Source organism: Gnatocerus cornutus, unplaced genomic scaffold (assembly GCF_029298725.1).
Source record: "Gnatocerus cornutus isolate USDA-ARS CGAHR unplaced genomic scaffold, icGnaCorn1.1 Chromosome156, whole genome shotgun sequence".
Lineage (NCBI taxonomy): Eukaryota > Metazoa > Arthropoda > Insecta > Coleoptera > Tenebrionidae > Gnatocerus > Gnatocerus cornutus.
This window is the reverse complement of record NW_028275364.1, coordinates 9,075-26,716: the sequence shown is the minus strand read 5'-3', so window position 1 is coordinate 26,716 and position 17,642 is coordinate 9,075. Positions and strand designations below refer to the sequence as shown.

The following is a 17,642-nucleotide window of genomic DNA, read 5'->3' as shown; positions in this document are numbered from 1 at the left end:
AGACAACGGCACGCGGTGTTCCCAAGCGGTCACCCATCCAAGTACTGACCGCGCCCGACGTTGCTTGACTTCGGTGATCGGACGAGAACCGGTAGTTTTCAACGTGGTATGGTCGTTGCCTGGTAAAATTTTCCAAGATGGTACGTTGACGATTTTTTGTGATTGTTCGATCGTTTGGATGTGACATTTTTCGATGGTACACATGTCAGAAAATGTACAAGATTTAAAAGAAGAAAAAAAAAAAATTTTTTTTTGCGAGTCGTTTTTTAGTTTTTTTTTTGCGACAAAATGACGAAAAAAAAAAACTCGTATGAGGCGTTAAATTAAATTGTTCGTTTGACGATCTCAACGAGTCACTTGCGATTAACGTAATTTAAAATTTGAGAACTTACTTACTCACTTGCTTGCTTAGATGGAAATAGCACCCACTTGAAGTAAACGCCGACACGGACCGGAGATGAATAAACTCCGAACGGACGGGGTTAATTCATGAACTGACCGTAGTACGGTCGAAGGTTCGCCGCCGCCGCTACCTGCTTTCTTTCTTAGAACTGATAACAGAGTTGGTTTCTTTGTCTGTTCATTCATCGAAATTCCCACCACTCTGGCCGGGCCGGGCGGGGTGGGTGTGTGTTGTTTCATGATTTGTTCTCTTCTCGATTTATTCTTTTTCCGACGTCGTTCGATTCATAGAGATGTTTTCGTCGAAAGTGTGGTCGCGTTTACATTGCATTAAAATTTAATTTGTTCCAGTGCGACGATGAAACAAGAAAAAAGTTTCAAGTAAGTACGCACGCACGCACACCTACATATTTCATTTTTTAAATCTTTCGACGTTCGTAGTTTCTGCTCGAAATGTCGACTAATAGTAGGGAATGTTTTGTTGATTTGTTTGTTTTTCGTTTTTGAGAAGAACAAATGAAAATTTCGTTGGATTTCTGTCGACCGACGACCGACTGAAAATCCGCCGACATCGACGTAGTTTTATTTAGAGTGTCTGAAAAATGCAAACAATGCAAGATTTCCGTATTTTTGTTGGTTTGTGGTGTTTGGGGAGTTTTTTTTATGATTATAAAATGGTTTCGTCGAGAAAAATTGCTTCTTTCGCAATGAATTGGCAAGAAAAATTAAAAAACTCGTCCGTTCCCGTCGCTGGATGTTCGACGGTGGTCCGTCTGATTTTCCCTTTATTTTCGTAAAATTGACGAGAATTTCGCCGTCAAAACTGTTTTCGGTGATGTTTCGATGATGGGATTTCGTCGTGTGAGGTAATTTTTGAGGAAAAAATGTCGATTTTGCGAAAAAAGTCGTTCGAAAAGTCCGTTCGTCGTACAAATTCGTTTCTCATGGTCGAGTCCGAAATTGACATCGTTTTTTTTCCGACCTGTTCGTCAAGATCGTTTTCAAAAATCAACTCCTACGAAAGGCGAAGGTTTTATCTTCGTTCTTGAAAAAATTCGACCTTCTCGGACGTCATCTTCGACCGTTTGTGAATTTTTTTCCTACACTCTGCAGGTTCGTCGGTCGTCGCTCCGATCCGTGCTGCGTCTCTTTGCGAGGCGATTTTCGAAAAGATCGCACGTACTTTTCGACCGATTCGTTCGTGAAACTTGTAGAGGATGCTTCCAAGTTTGTCTGGTCGAAAGCGGAACTTTCCTGTTATTCGTGGAAAACGCGTAACGTCGGCGTCGAACTTGGATGTCATCTCCTTGTTTCGGAGGGTCTTTGTTCGAGTCGACGTTCGATCGGTCCTTGTTCGCTTTTGGAGGTCGGCTGGTCGTCCGGGAAAACTTGAGGTTATTCAGGAGGCCATCGCCGACCGAATCGCTCATGTTCCCGCACCCGGAGGCGGTGATCTTCGCGTAAAGAGAACGATGCCATCACGCGAAAGCTGTATTCGAGGCCCACTGAATTTTCTAACTCGACGAGAAGGCTCTCGTTTAGTCCGCGGTCCGCGCGTTTTCGAACGCGCCAACACTTTGACTTTGGCGCCCAATTCGTTCTGTAAAGTTCATTCGTTCTTTCACCGAAGAATAAGCCTACCTATAATAAAAAGAAAAAAACGCGCGCGCGATAGACGAAAATATGGCCGACGTAGAAAATCAAGCAGCTTCGACGGTCGCCGGTGCCACTTCCGGCTCCTCACCGGTGAAGAAGGAGAAGAAGCCCAAAAATCCGAGAAGCAAACCTTCTCATCCGCCCACTTCGGAGATGGTCACCAACGCCATCAAAGGCTTGAAGGAACGCGGCGGTTCTTCGTTGCAGGCGATCAAGAAATATGTCGCGGCCAACTACAAAGTCGACGCGGAAAAATTTGCGCCTTTCATCAAGAAGTACCTTAAGGGCGCCGTCGCATCCGGTTCGTTGGTCCAAACCAAAGGAAAAGGAGCTTCCGGTTCGTTCAAGTTGGCTTCTGCCGTCACCGGTGCAGCTAAGGCTCCGTCCGCCACGAAAAAGAGATCTGCCGCTGCGACCGCGTCGTCATCGGCGAAATCCAAGAAGACGGGCGTTGCTAAACGTTCCGTCGCGTCAGCGCCGACGTCCGCCGAAAAAGGATCCGCCTCAAAAGCCGGTAAGAAGGCCGCCCCCGCCGCTTCGGCCAAGTCTAAGAAAACTGCCGCCGAAAAGAAGAGCGTCGCCGTATCGAAGGCTAGAAAGGCTGCGTCCGCTCCCGAAAAGAAAGCCAGCGCCGCCTCCAGATCGCCCGTCAAACCCAAGACGCCATCGAAAGCGAAGAAATCCAACAAGGCCGGTCCAACCAAGAAACCGAAAGCGCCGAAACCGAAAACGGCCAAAGCCGTCACCGTCAAAGCGAAAAAAACCGCTTCACCCAAGAGAAAGAAGTGAAAAGTCGACGACGATGATTTAATTTTTTCAACGACGACGACGTCCTGGTGGTTTCGGGAACGTGCTCCGATCGTATATATCGACGTAGGGGCACCATCGATACAAATAAATGGCCCTTTTCAGGGCCACAATTATTTTCAAGAAACGAACGAAAGATTCGCTTGGACAATGCACATTCTGTTGAGGAGATACATACTTTCATTTGATTTTCTTGTCTATTCATTTGACTGTCGAAACAGTGTTATTACAAAGAATGATAAACTTTATTATATAATAATGTTTCAAATAGTCTCAGTTAAAAGAAAATTTAATGTGAAAGAAAAAAGCAAAAGTTTATCGTTTTATGTAAGTACGAATTTTGTGAATAAATCACATAACCTAACTTTTTTTTTTTTTTTTTTTTTTTTTCAATCTCAAAAAGTTGCATGCGCGAACGATAAATTTTCAATTCGTTGGAAAATAATTGTGGTTCTGAAAAGAACCGATTTTTTTTTTCTTCTTTTAACACCTTCGAAGATGAAGAATTTGTTAATTCTAGATGGTCGGATCGGATGGATGGATGGATGGATGGAGGAAATTTAAGCCCTCTCGCCACGAATGCGTCTCGCCAATTGGATGTCTTTCGGCATGATGGTGACACGTTTGGCGTGGATGGCGCACAAGTTGGTGTCTTCGAAGAGGCCGACGAGATAAGCCTCGCTGGCTTCTTGAAGTGCCATCACGGCCGAACTTTGGAAACGGAGATCGGTCTTGAAATCTTGGGCGATCTCTCGGACGAGACGTTGGAAAGGCAGCTTGCGGATCAAAAGTTCAGTGCTCTTTTGATAACGACGAATCTCACGAAGGGCGACCGTACCGGGCCTGTAACGGTGAGGTTTCTTGACACCTCCGGTGGCGGGAGCGCTTTTTCTGGCCGCCTTCGTGGCCAACTGTTTTCTAGGTGCCTTGCCACCGGTAGATTTACGAGCCGTCTGTTTAGTTCTCGCCATCTCGGATATCGGATGAATCAAATGAAAAGAATTAACGTAGGTAGTGGCTTGCTTGCTTGCTTCGACCGAACGACCGACCGTACGTACGAACGTTCGAAAGTCAACTGAAAATTTTCGTCGCGCCAACGGCCGTTTTATAAACTCGATGAGTCATACGGCGACGCCATTGGTGGATTCGTTTTTAACGCGAGGTGGAGCTGCCGTAACTTATAAATAGTCCCGCGGAATGAAATTTTGACGTTAGTTCCATAACGAACTTGGTCGAAGCTACGTCGTTTTGTACGAAGAATTTCCTAATTTTATCAAGATGACCGGTCGTGGTAAAGGTGGCAAAGGATTGGGAAAAGGTGGCGCCAAACGTCATCGCAAAGTTCTACGCGATAACATCCAAGGTATAACGAAACCGGCGATCAGAAGATTGGCTCGTCGTGGTGGTGTGAAACGTATTTCCGGTCTCATCTACGAAGAAACCAGAGGTGTGTTGAAGGTCTTCCTCGAGAACGTCATCCGTGACGCCGTAACTTACACCGAACACGCAAAACGTAAGACCGTCACCGCCATGGACGTCGTCTACGCCCTGAAACGTCAAGGTCGTACCCTTTACGGTTTCGGCGGTTAATTTTATCATTTTATGACGTGTATCCGCATCCTCAGAGGAATAACAACAAACCCCCCGCAGGCAAGCAAACAAACAAACAAAAAAAAACGGTTCTTTTCAGAACCACAAAATAAATCAAACGAATTAAATATGTTGCTCAATTGTGTGTTTGTCTTCAAATCGAAATGAAAATCGTACGGAGTGAGTGATCATTTTAATTTGTGATCCAGGCGGCGACTTTGACAATTTTGACAGCAGTTTTAGGTTAGAATGACCATCGTTAAAAGAACGTTTTTGCCACGAAGAGTATATTTGAGGTTATGTCCAATATGGGGTAGAGTTACTCTCCTCAGACGTGACTTGAAACAAAATCTCATAGCAAATAAAACGATTGATTGTAGTATTACGGCTCACCGCTGACGACTGCTGCTGCAAGAAATTATCGAGACGGAGAGCACGTATAGGCGACCGGTGTGTGTGTGTATGTTCTTAACAGATTAATGTGCGAAATGTGAAGAAATTTACGACGAATCGGAATGTTTCTTGAATTAGATAATCAATAAATTATTATAGATAGAGTTGTCGAGTTCGTGCTTTAGTCGGGCATTGAATTTTTCTAAAAATTACGATGAAAAGTCGTAAAAATCATCTTTCTTGGTTGAATGTAATCGAAAATCTTCCGTTCAGTCTACGCTCGTATAATGAATTAATTGATCGGTTTAACTTTAAAATATCTAAAAGACTTTTTAACATGATTCTCATAGGTTGTTGTATTTTGGCGAAAAAATCAATTCGTTCGAGTTGAATTTTTGGCCCTGAGAAGGGCCGATGTGAAGATGGTTTTTATAAAAGTTTTTGTTTTTCGTTCGAGATGACGGCGGCGAAGAATTAAATTTAAGGCTTCTTTTCGGTCTTCTTGGGCAACAACACCGCCTGGATGTTGGGCAAGACACCGCCTTGGGCGATGGTAACGCCGGAAAGGAGCTTGTTTAACTCCTCGTCGTTCCTTATAGCCAATTGAAGATGTCTCGGAATGATACGGGTTTTCTTGTTATCTCTGGCGGCGTTTCCTGCCAATTCGAGAACTTCGGCGGCTAGATATTCCATTACGGCCGCCAAATAAACGGGAGCACCTGCACCCACTCTTTCGGCGTAGTTTCCTTTACGCAGAAGACGATGAATTCTGCCGACGGGAAACTGAAGTCCGGCACGACTGGAACGAGACTTCGCCTTTCCCTTCACTTTACCTCCTTTTCCTCTTCCGGACATGTTGTTATACGATATAAACAGCAAAACACCTACTGCGACTGACACGAAGCGCACTGACAAACGTACGGCTTGAAATAAATGCCGAACGCGGCGAAGGCTAGAAATTTATATGGTCGGTACAGCGCCATCTCGTTAGGGCAATGGTCGAACGACGAACTAAGGCGGAGCGCCTGTTTGTCGCTCGCTCGTTATAAATAGAGGGATTTTAGGTGTGCGGCGTTCCGACCCGGAAATGGACGTGGAAGTCCGCGAAGAGGGTGAAGCCAAGAAGAAAGGAAAGAAGAGACAATCGAAGGAAGAACAAGAAGAAGGGTACGAAAACCCCAAAAGAACGTCGAAAAGATCGACTCCGAAAACCCCCAAACCCGTGGAGACGAAGAACATCTTCGAAAAACTCCGCAACGACGACCATCAAGACGAACCGGAAAACGAGAAGACCGAAGAAAAGGAAACAAAAGAGGACGAACCGCGCCGGAATAAGGTAGGTGATAATTCTGGACAAAATACTACACCGATCATTTTAAGAGACCGAACGAAGTGGACGAGAGTTTGCGCCGCTCTCAAAAGGAAGCACATAAACTGGACGAAGGCAACGTCAACGAGGGAAGGAATCAAAATCCAGCCGGAAACGGTACAGGATTACCGGGCAATGTACCGGTTCCTGAAGGAAGAAGGCCAGGAATTCCACACTCACCAACTCAGGGAAGAAAGGCGACTGAAGGTGGTGATCAAAGGAGTCCCGCAAGAAGTCACAGAGGAAGAAATCAAAGAAGAATTGCATCAAGAAGGATATCCGGCGGAAATGGTCCGTCGGATGAAAAATCGAGAAGGGAAACCACGACAGTGTGTCATCGTGGAGATTGGTAAGGATTACAAGTCGATATATAATAAAAGGAACATTTTAGGTCTGTGCGTCACCGTCGAGGCGCTGAGGGCGCGCACGGAGGCACTGCAGTGCCACCGGTGCCAATTGTTCGGGCACGTGCAGCGGAACTGCTTTGCAGAATACCGCTGCATGAAGTGCGCCGGCAATCACAGCACACACGAGTGCACGAAGCAAAGGACAACGGCCGCGAAGTGCGCCAACTGCGGGGGAGAGCACATCTCCGCCTGGAGAAGGTGTCCCGAGCGGCCAGGAATGGAGAAGTCAAGGGAACCGAAGAAGTGGGCCGAAATCCCGAAGAAGCCGCAACCAACACTCAAGGAAATTCAGCAGGAGGAAAGGAAGAAAAAAGAAGAGGAGAAACCACACTCCTCCAAAAAATCGGAATCAAAGTCCGCCCCAAAAACGGACACAGGTAAGTTAGCTGAAGAACTGTCATCTCTATTGATTCAATTTCAGGCTAAAAATCCAACGGATGAGGAAATCCTCCAATTCCACAAAACCATCGGTCGCATCATCAGGATGACCGCGAATTAAGAAGAACACTTTGAGTGGGAGTAAGAAAAAAAGAAAAAATGAAGAAACAACTGGCGGACGGTTTGAAAATCGCCGCCTGGAACGCAGATGGGATCAGGAATAAGAAGCAAGAGCTGGAGCTCTTCCTCAAGGAGAAGGAAATAGATGTGGCCCTCTTAAATGAGACCCATCTATCAGGTAAGGACAGTTTAAAATTTCAACATTTTTATTGTTTTAGAAAAGACAGAGAAAACAGACAAGGAGGGGGTGTGGCCATTCTCATCAGGAAGAACATCCAGCACCACCCACTCAACAACACAGCCGCCAATGAAAACGTGGAACAAACCGGAATCGTGGTCTCCACGAAGAGCGGTAAACTCGCGTTGTTCGCGGTTTACTCGCCGCCAGGAGCACCAATCGACGAAGAGGAACTCGACGAAATCTTCAAAAGGAGGGAACCGACGATCGCAATGGGCGACTTCAACGCCAAACACATCGTCTGGAACAGCAAAATCACCAACACGCAAGGAAGAAAACTTTTAAGGTACGTAGAAAATCGAACACTCACCGTTATTTCCACAGATGAGCCGACAAGATACCCGCCTGGAAACTGTGGACAGCCGGACATCCTGGACATCGGAATCATCAAGGACATCAACAAAAGGTTCAAGCTGGAAGTGGAAGACGAGCTCAGTTCCGATCACAACCCGATCGTGCTGACGCTGGACGGAAGCCGAAAGCGAGAACCAAGGATCATCGAGAAGGTCAACTGGAACAAGTACGAAGAAAACTTCACCATCGAAGAAATCGACATCAACAACGGAGAAGAACTAGAAGAAGCAACGAAGAAACTTGAAGGAGCCATTCAATCAGCGATGGAAAAATCCAAAACGAGTAAGATTCAATATGAAATACCAGAGAAAGTTCGCGACGAGATCAAAGAGATCGTCAAGAAAAAAAGAAAAGCTAAAAAAGTGTTTCAGAGAACCCTCGCACCACAGGACAAGAGCGAACTCAACAGATGGAACCACGAACTCAGCGGGATTCTCAGGGAAGAAGAAAACCGGAAGTGGGAAAGAAAAATGGAAGAACTTAACGAAGAAGATCACCCACCATGGAGAATGGCAAGAGCACTGAGGAAGAAAAGAGAAGAAATCCCCCCCCTCGAAACGGAAACCGGAACGGCGTACGAAGACAGGGAGAAGGCAGAAGTTTTCGCGGAGAAGATGGAAGAACAATTCACCAACAACCCCTCACAGGACAGGAACTTCGAGATGGAAACCGACCAGAACGTCCAGCATCACCTCCAGGTACCAGAAGGGTACAGGATGGATGAAGCAACCGAAGAAGAAATCGAAAGAATCATCAAGGACCTCAACCCGAAGAAAGCTCCGGGAAAGGACGGAATCACCAACACGGCAATCCAAAAATTGCCACAGGTAGGTAAACAAGCACTACTGAAAATAACCAATGCAATTTTAGGTCTCCGGAAGTTCCCGGAAGCATGGAAGGAAGCAAGAATCATCATGATCCACAAACCAGGAAAGAAGAAGAAGGACACCGCCAGCTACCGACCCATCAGTCTGCTCTCCAGTCTGAGCAAGGTAGCCGAACGAGTCATCCAAAGAAGAATTCTCGAAGTAATTGAAGAAAGAAAAATCATCCCGGAAGAACAACACGGATTCAGAAGAAGACACGGAACCATCCACCAAACAACAAGGATCACAGACTTCATCATCCAAGGATTCAACGTCTCAAAAGTGACAACAGGAGTCTTTTTGGACATCGAAAAGGCCTTCGACAGAGTCTGGCACCAAGGACTCGTCCGGAAACTTATCGATTTCCGGATCCCGTTGGCCTACGGTAAGTTAATCCACTCGTACCTTACTAATCGCTGTTTTCAGGTCAAAGTCAACGAAGAGGAATCCACCAAGAAGTGGAGCAAAGCAGGAGTCCCTCAGGGTTCTGTCCTAGGGCCGCTCCTGTATTTGCTCTACACCGCGGACGTTCCAACGACGGATGACACCGTCATCGCTACGTTCGCGGACGACACGGCCATCCTGGCCCAAGGAAGACACACCGCAGGACTCGCCAAGAAGATCAACACCCACCTGGAGGAAATCGAAAAATGGACAGAAAAATGGAAGATCAAAGTCAACGGGAAGAAGAGCAACGGAATCATCTTCACGAAGAGACCAAAGAAGCACAAACCAATAAGAAGCATCAAGTTCAGCGAAGAAGACATCCCATGGAAGACGGAAGTCAAGTACCTTGGAATCACCATGGACCAAAAACTTGACTTCCAGAAGCACATCAACGAAGCGGAAATCAAGGCGAAAAGGATCAACCAGGAACTCTACCCACTCCTCAACCGGAGGAGTAAGGTAAGTATTGAAAACAAAATACGTATTTACACTTCTGTTATTAGGCCCACCATGACGTACGGAGCACCAACCTGGAACCAAGCAGACGAAAGAAGAAAGAAGAAACTCCAAATCGTGCAGAACAGGACCCTGAGGAACGCCATCGACGCCCCATGGTTCATGACCAACGAACAAATCCACAACGACCTGAAGATTCCACCCATTGAAGATGTCATCCAGAAGATCGCCAGGAGGCACTTCGAGAAGGCAGCAGAACATGACAACCCAACAATTCGGAAGCAAACAGAGGAAACCACCACGAGAAGATTCAAGAGGCCAAGACTCGCAATGGAAGAAGAATAGAAGAAAGAAGAAGAAGAAGAAGAAAAGGTCCCACACTGGAAACACAAGACCCACCGAAGAAGAAAGAAGAAAAACCACCGAAACAATAGGCCACCGAAGAAAACAAGAAGAAAGAAGAAAACCACCGAAGAAAAGGATCCATGACTGTGGAAGAACACGAAGATCGTGAGACCACGAAAAAGTAACCACAGACCAAATGATGATGTGCGGCGTTTTAGATCGAGTATACTCGTCGTAACGTGCACGTCGTGTCTGTCTCGTTTTCTGTTTTTAAACGTTTTTTTAACTCGACGACTAGAAGAGAATGCCACCCAAGACCAGCGGTAAGGCGGCCAAGAAGGCCGGAAAAGCTCAAAAGAACATCTCGAAGAGCGACAAGAAAAAGAAGCGCAGGAGGAAGGAGAGTTACGCCATCTACATTTACAAGGTGTTGAAGCAGGTCCATCCCGATACCGGTATCTCCAGCAAGGCTATGTCTATCATGAACAGTTTCGTGAACGACATCTTCGAACGTATAGCTGCTGAAGCCAGTCGCCTCGCTCATTACAACAAACGTTCGACCATAACCAGCAGGGAGATCCAGACGGCGGTGCGTCTTCTTTTGCCCGGTGAATTGGCGAAGCACGCCGTTTCTGAAGGAACCAAGGCCGTCACCAAATACACCAGTTCAAAATAAATCCTCCTCGAGCAGCTTGGAAGTTGGTTGGAAAAAAAAGAAAAAAAATCGGTTCTTTTCAGAACCACAAATTCAACTCGAACGAATTAAAAATTTTCGTCTTCATACTATATAAGTTCCTGAGAGAAAATATAAATAGTGAAAAATATATTTAAAAAAAGTTTGACATCAGAAATGTTAATAAAAAAAGAAAAGAGTAGAGACAACGGCACGCGGTGTTCCCAAGCGGTCACCCATCCAAGTACTGACCGCGCCCGACGTTGCTTGACTTCGGTGATCGGACGAGAACCAAATTCAAATTCAACAGGATTTTTATTCGGTTGAAGTTACGCATGCAATCACTAAGATAATACATATCACACTTAAGATTAACTTATGCTAATGTGTGGCGCTGATGCCTTAACCTAGCCTACATTTATTATACAATCTAAGATATTACATTTATTTTATGGCTCACCGGCAACCTTGGTTGCATACATTTGTGGTGTTTAGCCTACTTATCGGTTACCTTAATTTAGGGAAAATGAAATTTTAGTAAAAACCCTAACCTTATTATCTACTATGTACAAAGGATATTTAAAAAAACTATTTACAGTGTTGACCTCAAAGAGGTCTTGGGACTTCCGGTCCGGTTTCTGTTTCCAGGGAGCTCCTGGGCTCCTGGTTCGGTATGGTCTAGTGGTGAGGTTTCAGGGGGCTCCGGGGACTCCTGATCCTCGGATTGATGTTCCAGGGGGCTCCTGGACTCCTGTTCCGATATGGTCAGTGGCTGGTCGATTGCCGTTTACGGTTCTTCTTCCGCTGCCTTTTGCCTGTAACAAAATTCAGCGGATTATCCGGTCTAGATTGGGGACACCCGAGTGCGGGAACTTGTGAGTTCCTGCTGGGTGTTTGAGGGATTGTTTGAGAAGAGGTACGTGCCGCACCTGCTTCTCGTAGAATTTATCGGAAAGGGAATGGATGTAATGGTGTAGGAGTGGAAGATTCGCGTCCTGATGAAGTTGACGGAGCGGAGTGTATCTGTCTGCGTTAAGGGCAAGTCTTAAGCATTTATTTTGAAATCTTTGCAAAGGAATTAGTGGAGTGTGTGGTTTGTGCCGGTAGATGGGCGCTGCGTATGTTATGATGGGGCGTAAGATGCATTTGTACAGAAGCAACTTATTTTTCGTGTTTAGATAGTTGTTTTTGACCAACAATGGGTACAATTGCTTGAGGACGGCTTCACCTTTTTGTCTCGTTTTCTTTATGTGTTCATTTAGGTTTAGCCTTTTGTCTAGGGTGACTCCTAGATATTTCACAGAGTTCTTAATTTCAATTTCACTGTCCCCTACCTTTAGTTTTTTATTGATCTTTAGCCCGGTGAATCTTTTTGCAAAAATGACCGTTTCCGTTTTGTCCGCGTTGAGTTTAATCTTCCATTTCGCGTAGAATTTCTCGAGTTGATTAATGTGGATCTGAACTTGTTTGAGTGCGACCTGACCCGAATGAGACTTAGCGTAGATGGCGGTGTCGTCCGCGTACAAAGCTAAATTGGTTTGTGCGAATTTAGTGATGTCATGAATGTAAATATTAAATAGTATTGGCCCAAGCACTGAGCCTTGTGGGACTCCCGCATTTATTGATTTCATTTCCGACTTTTCGCCTTCTACCTTTACTCTGAACTTTCTCTCTGTTAAGTACGAGTTTATTAATTTAGTAATGTGCGTCGGGAACTTCAATTGAATCATTTTGTAAATTAGTCCTTTTGTCCAGACTTTATCAAATGCTTTTTCAATATCAAGACATGTCATTGCTGTTATGCTTTTCGTGTTGTAATTATTGGTTATGTCATTTATTAGTCTGAGGACTTGCTGTGTGGTATTATGTCGTTCCCGAAAACCAAATTGCTCTGGCGGTAAAATTTTGTTTTCTTTAATGTGCTTATTAATTCGTTTTTGGATTACCTTTTCCGCAACTTTTGATATTGTTGGTAGAAGGCTAATTGGTCTGTATGCGTTTGGTGCATTGGGGTTTTTCCCCGGTTTCAAAATGGGGATGACATCTGCTACTTTAAGTTTTTCCGGGAAGATACAAAGATTAAGCATGGCATTTATTATATTCGTTAGTTGTTTTACAGCTTTCGCTGTAAGATTTTTCAGTATTCTGTTTTCAATGCCGTCATTTCCCGGGGCTTTGTTATTCGGTAAAGTGCTTATGATTTTTGCGATTTCTGTGGGTTTGACGGCCGTAGGCGCGTCTATCTGGGAATTGTCACTATTGAAAGAGTTTACTGTTTCAATTATTTCTGTTTGTTCGGGTGTGTTGTGATTATCACTTGTGTGGATCGTTTCATAATATGTTGCCAGTGTGTTTGCTTTTTCCACATTATTAAATGCTGTGTTGTTATTGGATTTAAGGATAGAGATGGGGGTAAATCGTCTTTTGAGAGCTTTTGTCATTTTCCATAGAGAATTATCGTGCGGATTTAATTTGCCAAGTTTTGTTTCCCATTTGTTCTGTCTGAATTCTTTTATTTCTTGTTTAATTTCTCTGGTTAATTCAGATGCTTGGTTTTTGAAAAATGGGTCTCGTGTTCTTTGGTACAGTTTTCTGATTCGGTTCTTGAGTTTTATTTTCTCTATGGTTGCTTTCGGAATTTCGTCTCGAAAAGGATTTATTGTTTTCGTCGTCGTGACTTGGTCTTTGGCCTTCTGGATGGCCTTAATGAACAGTTCAATCTGTTTATCAAGATCATCTTTCGTGCCAATGATTTCCGTCAGTTCAACATGTCTGTCAAGGGTTTTGCGGAAGAGGGGCCAGTTGGTTTGTTTATAGGAATTGATTTGGATTGTTTTGTCTTTGATTGTCATGTCAGGAATCTCAAGAATCACAGGATTGTGATCCGAGTTGAGTGCGGTCACTGATCTGGGTTCTGAGATTACCATGTTTTTCGTGATTGTCAAGTCAATGTAGGTAGGTGTCATGCCGTTAATTGGGAAATGAGTTGGATCAGCAGTTCTGTTAATTATCAAGCTTGTGTTTTCTACGTAATTGTAGAGCCTGAACCCGTTACTATTGTTTGCGTGACAACCCCAGCTTGTGTGTCTCGCATTGAAGTCCCCGAGAATTAATTGTTTTCTTCCCAGATTATTGATTATGTCTAAATCCGCGTCCCTAATTGAGTTGATTGGTCGGTTGTAAACTGATGTTATGAAAATGTTGTTCTCGATCTTAATCGTTAGGGTTTCGAGGAATCTTACATTTGGGGTGGGAATGTGTTCAAAGGGGACGTCATTACGGATTAGGAGAGCAACCCCACCTCCCCTAATGACATCCGTTCTGTCCTTTCTGAGAACCGTGTAATTGGTGAATTTAAGCCGATCTTTACTTTTGAGACGCGTTTCGCTAATTGCCATAATGTGAATTCCACCATTTTTAATAAAATTCAATAATTCCGCAGCTTTTTCATGCAGACCGTTTGCGTTCCAGTGAACTATCGTCAATTTACAGCTCATAGCCAGCGTCTCCCATTTTGGATAGAACGTCTATGCAGACGAACAGCTTTTCTTGTTGAGACTGGCATTTTTCAAGTGCATTGTTCAGTTCTTTAAGTATTATGAGCAGATTTTTCATATTTACATTTTTGTTCAGCCTGGAAATTTCGGCGTTTATTTTACAAAATTCTGTCATGCTGCTTGTTTCTGGAATTTTCGTTTTGGTTGGTGTTTGCCTTGTTAAAATTGGCGAATTTGCTGCGCTCGTTGAAGGCGTCGGCAGAGGCGGAAATGATTTATTAGTAAAAACAATGGACTCACCTGTTGGTTTCTTTGGCTGGGTCCACGGATTGACCTTTGGGATCGGCGCGGGGGCTAATTTAGCCCTCTTGTTGGCGACCTTCTGACGCCTTTCTTCTTGGAGTTCCTCGATGCGGGTTACCTTGGCGATGTAGACCTCGCACGTGGTTTGCGAGGCAGCGTGTCCTTGTTTCCCGCAGTTGGCACATTTGGGAATGTACGTCGGGTCGGGCTTATGGGGGCAGTCGCGGGTCCAGTGGTACTGGGAGCATCTTACGCACGTCGGTTCGAGGTTACAGTTCCTCGTGCCGTGGCCCCATGCCTGGCACCGGTGGCACTGTGTCATCTTCTTCTTATTGAGGTATTTCTCGAAACGCACCCTGACGTTGAGAATCGCCCGACATTTCTTGTTGAGTGACTCGGCAGTCTCGCTGTCGGTCACTGTTGCGATGTAATGGGGCCTCTTGGTGTTGGGCCCCATTTTCCTCACATTGGTGGCTTCGATCTTGCAGTTCTTGAGCTCTGCAAGAACGGATTCGGGCTCAGGGTTGTTGTCCAAACCCTTAATGACGAACGTTGACGTTTTGAGTCCTTTTGGTGTGAACGTGTGGAACTCTACTTTTCCAGTCGTGAGGTTGTTTCTCATCTTCGTGTGGATGTCTGTTGTGTTGGGGTACACAAGGGTCTTCTCCCTTGTGTAACGGACCTGGTAACCGTTGTCGCAATCCGCGAACAATTCTTTGAGACGGTTGTGCGTTATGTTCCGGCCGTGGATGATGATCGGCGGCGGTCTCCTTTCGTTCGCGGTCGCGGTGGTTTTTGTCCTGGAGGATGTTTCCTCCGTCTCCATGTTGTCTTCTTCATCCTCTTCATCAGAAGAGATTGGTTGAAATCGGTTAGCGTCGATTGGTACTGGCACGTACCTCACCTTTTGTTTCACTTTTTTCACCGTTTTCTTCGGCTTCAGCCAGTTGAGGCTCGAACTGGCCATGTTTTCGGTGGTCAGTGCAGGCTTAACCAGCCTGCGCTGTATCGAACTTGGTTTAATTCCTCTTGTTGTTAAAACAACAATTGGGACACGATTCACTTTATTCAAGGCACGTGGCACTTTGCACTGTGGTCACAACTTAAACACTGAGAGGGGGAGCTCTCTATCGCACGTCCGTTCGCTACGAGCGCTCGGACAAGACTGGGACGAGAACCGGTAGTTTTCAACGTGGTATGGTCGTTGCCTGGTAAAATTTTCCAAGATGGTACGTTGACGATTTTTTGTGATTGTTCGATCGTTTGGATGTGACATTTTTCGATGGTACACATGTCAGAAAATGTACAAGATTTAAAAGAAGAAAAAAAAAAAATTTTTTTTGCGAGTCGTTTTTTAGTTTTTTTTTTGCGACAAAATGACGAAAAAAAAAAAAAAAAAAAAAAAAAAAAAAAAAAAAAAAAAAAAAAAAAAAAACTCGTATGAGGCGTTAAATTAAATTGTTCGTTTGACGATCTCAACGAGTCACTTGCGATTAACGTAATTTAAAATTTGAGAACTTACTTACTCACTTGCTTGCTTAGATGGAAATAGCACCCACTTGAAGTAAACGCCGACACGGACCGGAGATGAATAAACTCCGAACGGACGGGGTTAATTCATGAACTGACCGTAGTACGGTCGAAGGTTCGCCGCCGCCGCTACCTGCTTTCTTTCTTAGAACTGATAACAGAGTTGGTTTCTTTGTCTGTTCATTCATCGAAATTCCCACCACTCTGGCCGGGCCGGGCGGGGTGGGTGTGTGTTGTTTCATGATTTGTTCTCTTCTCGATTTATTCTTTTTCCGACGTCGTTCGATTCATAGAGATGTTTTCGTCGAAAGTGTGGTCGCGTTTACATTGCATTAAAATTTAATTTGTTCCAGTGCGACGATGAAACAAGAAAAAAGTTTCAAGTAAGTACGCACGCACGCACACCTACATATTTCATTTTTTAAATCTTTCGACGTTCGTAGTTTCTGCTCGAAATGTCGACTAATAGTAGGGAATGTTTTGTTGATTTGTTTGTTTTTCGTTTTTGAGAAGAACAAATGAAAATTTCGTTGGATTTCTGTCGACCGACGACCGACTGAAAATCCGCCGACATCGACGTAGTTTTATTTAGAGTGTCTGAAAAATGCAAACAATGCAAGATTTCCGTATTTTTGTTGGTTTGTGGTGTTTGGGGAGTTTTTTTTATGATTATAAAATGGTTTCGTCGAGAAAAATTGCTTCTTTCGCAATGAATTGGCAAGAAAAATTAAAAAACTCGTCCGTTCCTGTCGCTGGATGTTCGACGGTGGTCCGTCTGATTTTCCCTTTATTTTCGTAAAATTGACGAGAATTTCGCCGTCAAAACTGTTTTCGGTGATGTTTCGATGATGGGATTTCGTCGTGTGAGGTAATTTTTGAGGAAAAAATGTCGATTTTGCGAAAAAAGTCGTTCGAAAAGTCCGTTCGTCGTACAAATTCGTTTCTCATGGTCGAGTCCGAAATTGACATCGTTTTTTTTCCGACCTGTTCGTCAAGATCGTTTTCAAAAATCAACTCCTACGAAAGGCGAAGGTTTTATCTTCGTTCTTGAAAAAATTCGACCTTCTCGGACGTCATCTTCGACCGTTTGTGAATTTTTTTCCTACACTCTGCAGGTTCGTCGGTCGTCGCTCCGATCCGTGCTGCGTCTCTTTGCGAGGCGATTTTCGAAAAGATCGCACGTACTTTTCGACCGATTCGTTCGTGAAACTTGTAGAGGATGCTTCCAAGTTTGTCTGGTCGAAAGCGGAACTTTCCTGTTATTCGTGGAAAACGCGTAACGTCGGCGTCGAACTTGGATGTCATCTCCTTGTTTCGGAGGGTCTTTGTTCGAGTCGACGTTCGATCGGTCCTTGTTCGCTTTTGGAGGTCGGCTGGTCGTCCGGGAAAACTTGAGGTTATTCAGGAGGCCATCGCCGACCGAATCGCTCATGTTCCCGCACCCGGAGGCGGTGATCTTCGCGTAAAGAGAACGATGCCATCACGCGAAAGCTGTATTCGAGGCCCACTGAATTTTCTAACTCGACGAGAAGGCTCTCGTTTAGTCCGCGGTCCGCGCGTTTTCGAACGCGCCAACACTTTGACTTTGGCGCCCAATTCGTTCTGTAAAGTTCATTCGTTCTTTCACCGAAGAATAAGCCTACCTATAATAAAAAGAAAAAAACGCGCGCGCGATAGACGAAAATATGGCCGACGTAGAAAATCAAGCAGCTTCGACGGTCGCCGGTGCCACTTCCGGCTCCTCACCGGTGAAGAAGGAGAAGAAGCCCAAAAATCCGAGAAGCAAACCTTCTCATCCGCCCACTTCGGAG

The 17,642-nt window shown here is 44.8% G+C and overlaps 1 non-coding gene across 1 annotated transcript; it reads right to left on the bottom strand.

Moving 5' to 3' along the window:
* Positions 1-120, bottom strand: LOC148166765 (5S ribosomal RNA). Its single transcript, XR_015770941.1, has one exon. It is a non-coding gene; the product is annotated as a 5S ribosomal RNA (ribosomal RNA).
* Between the last annotated feature and the right edge of the window lie 17,522 nt (positions 121-17,642).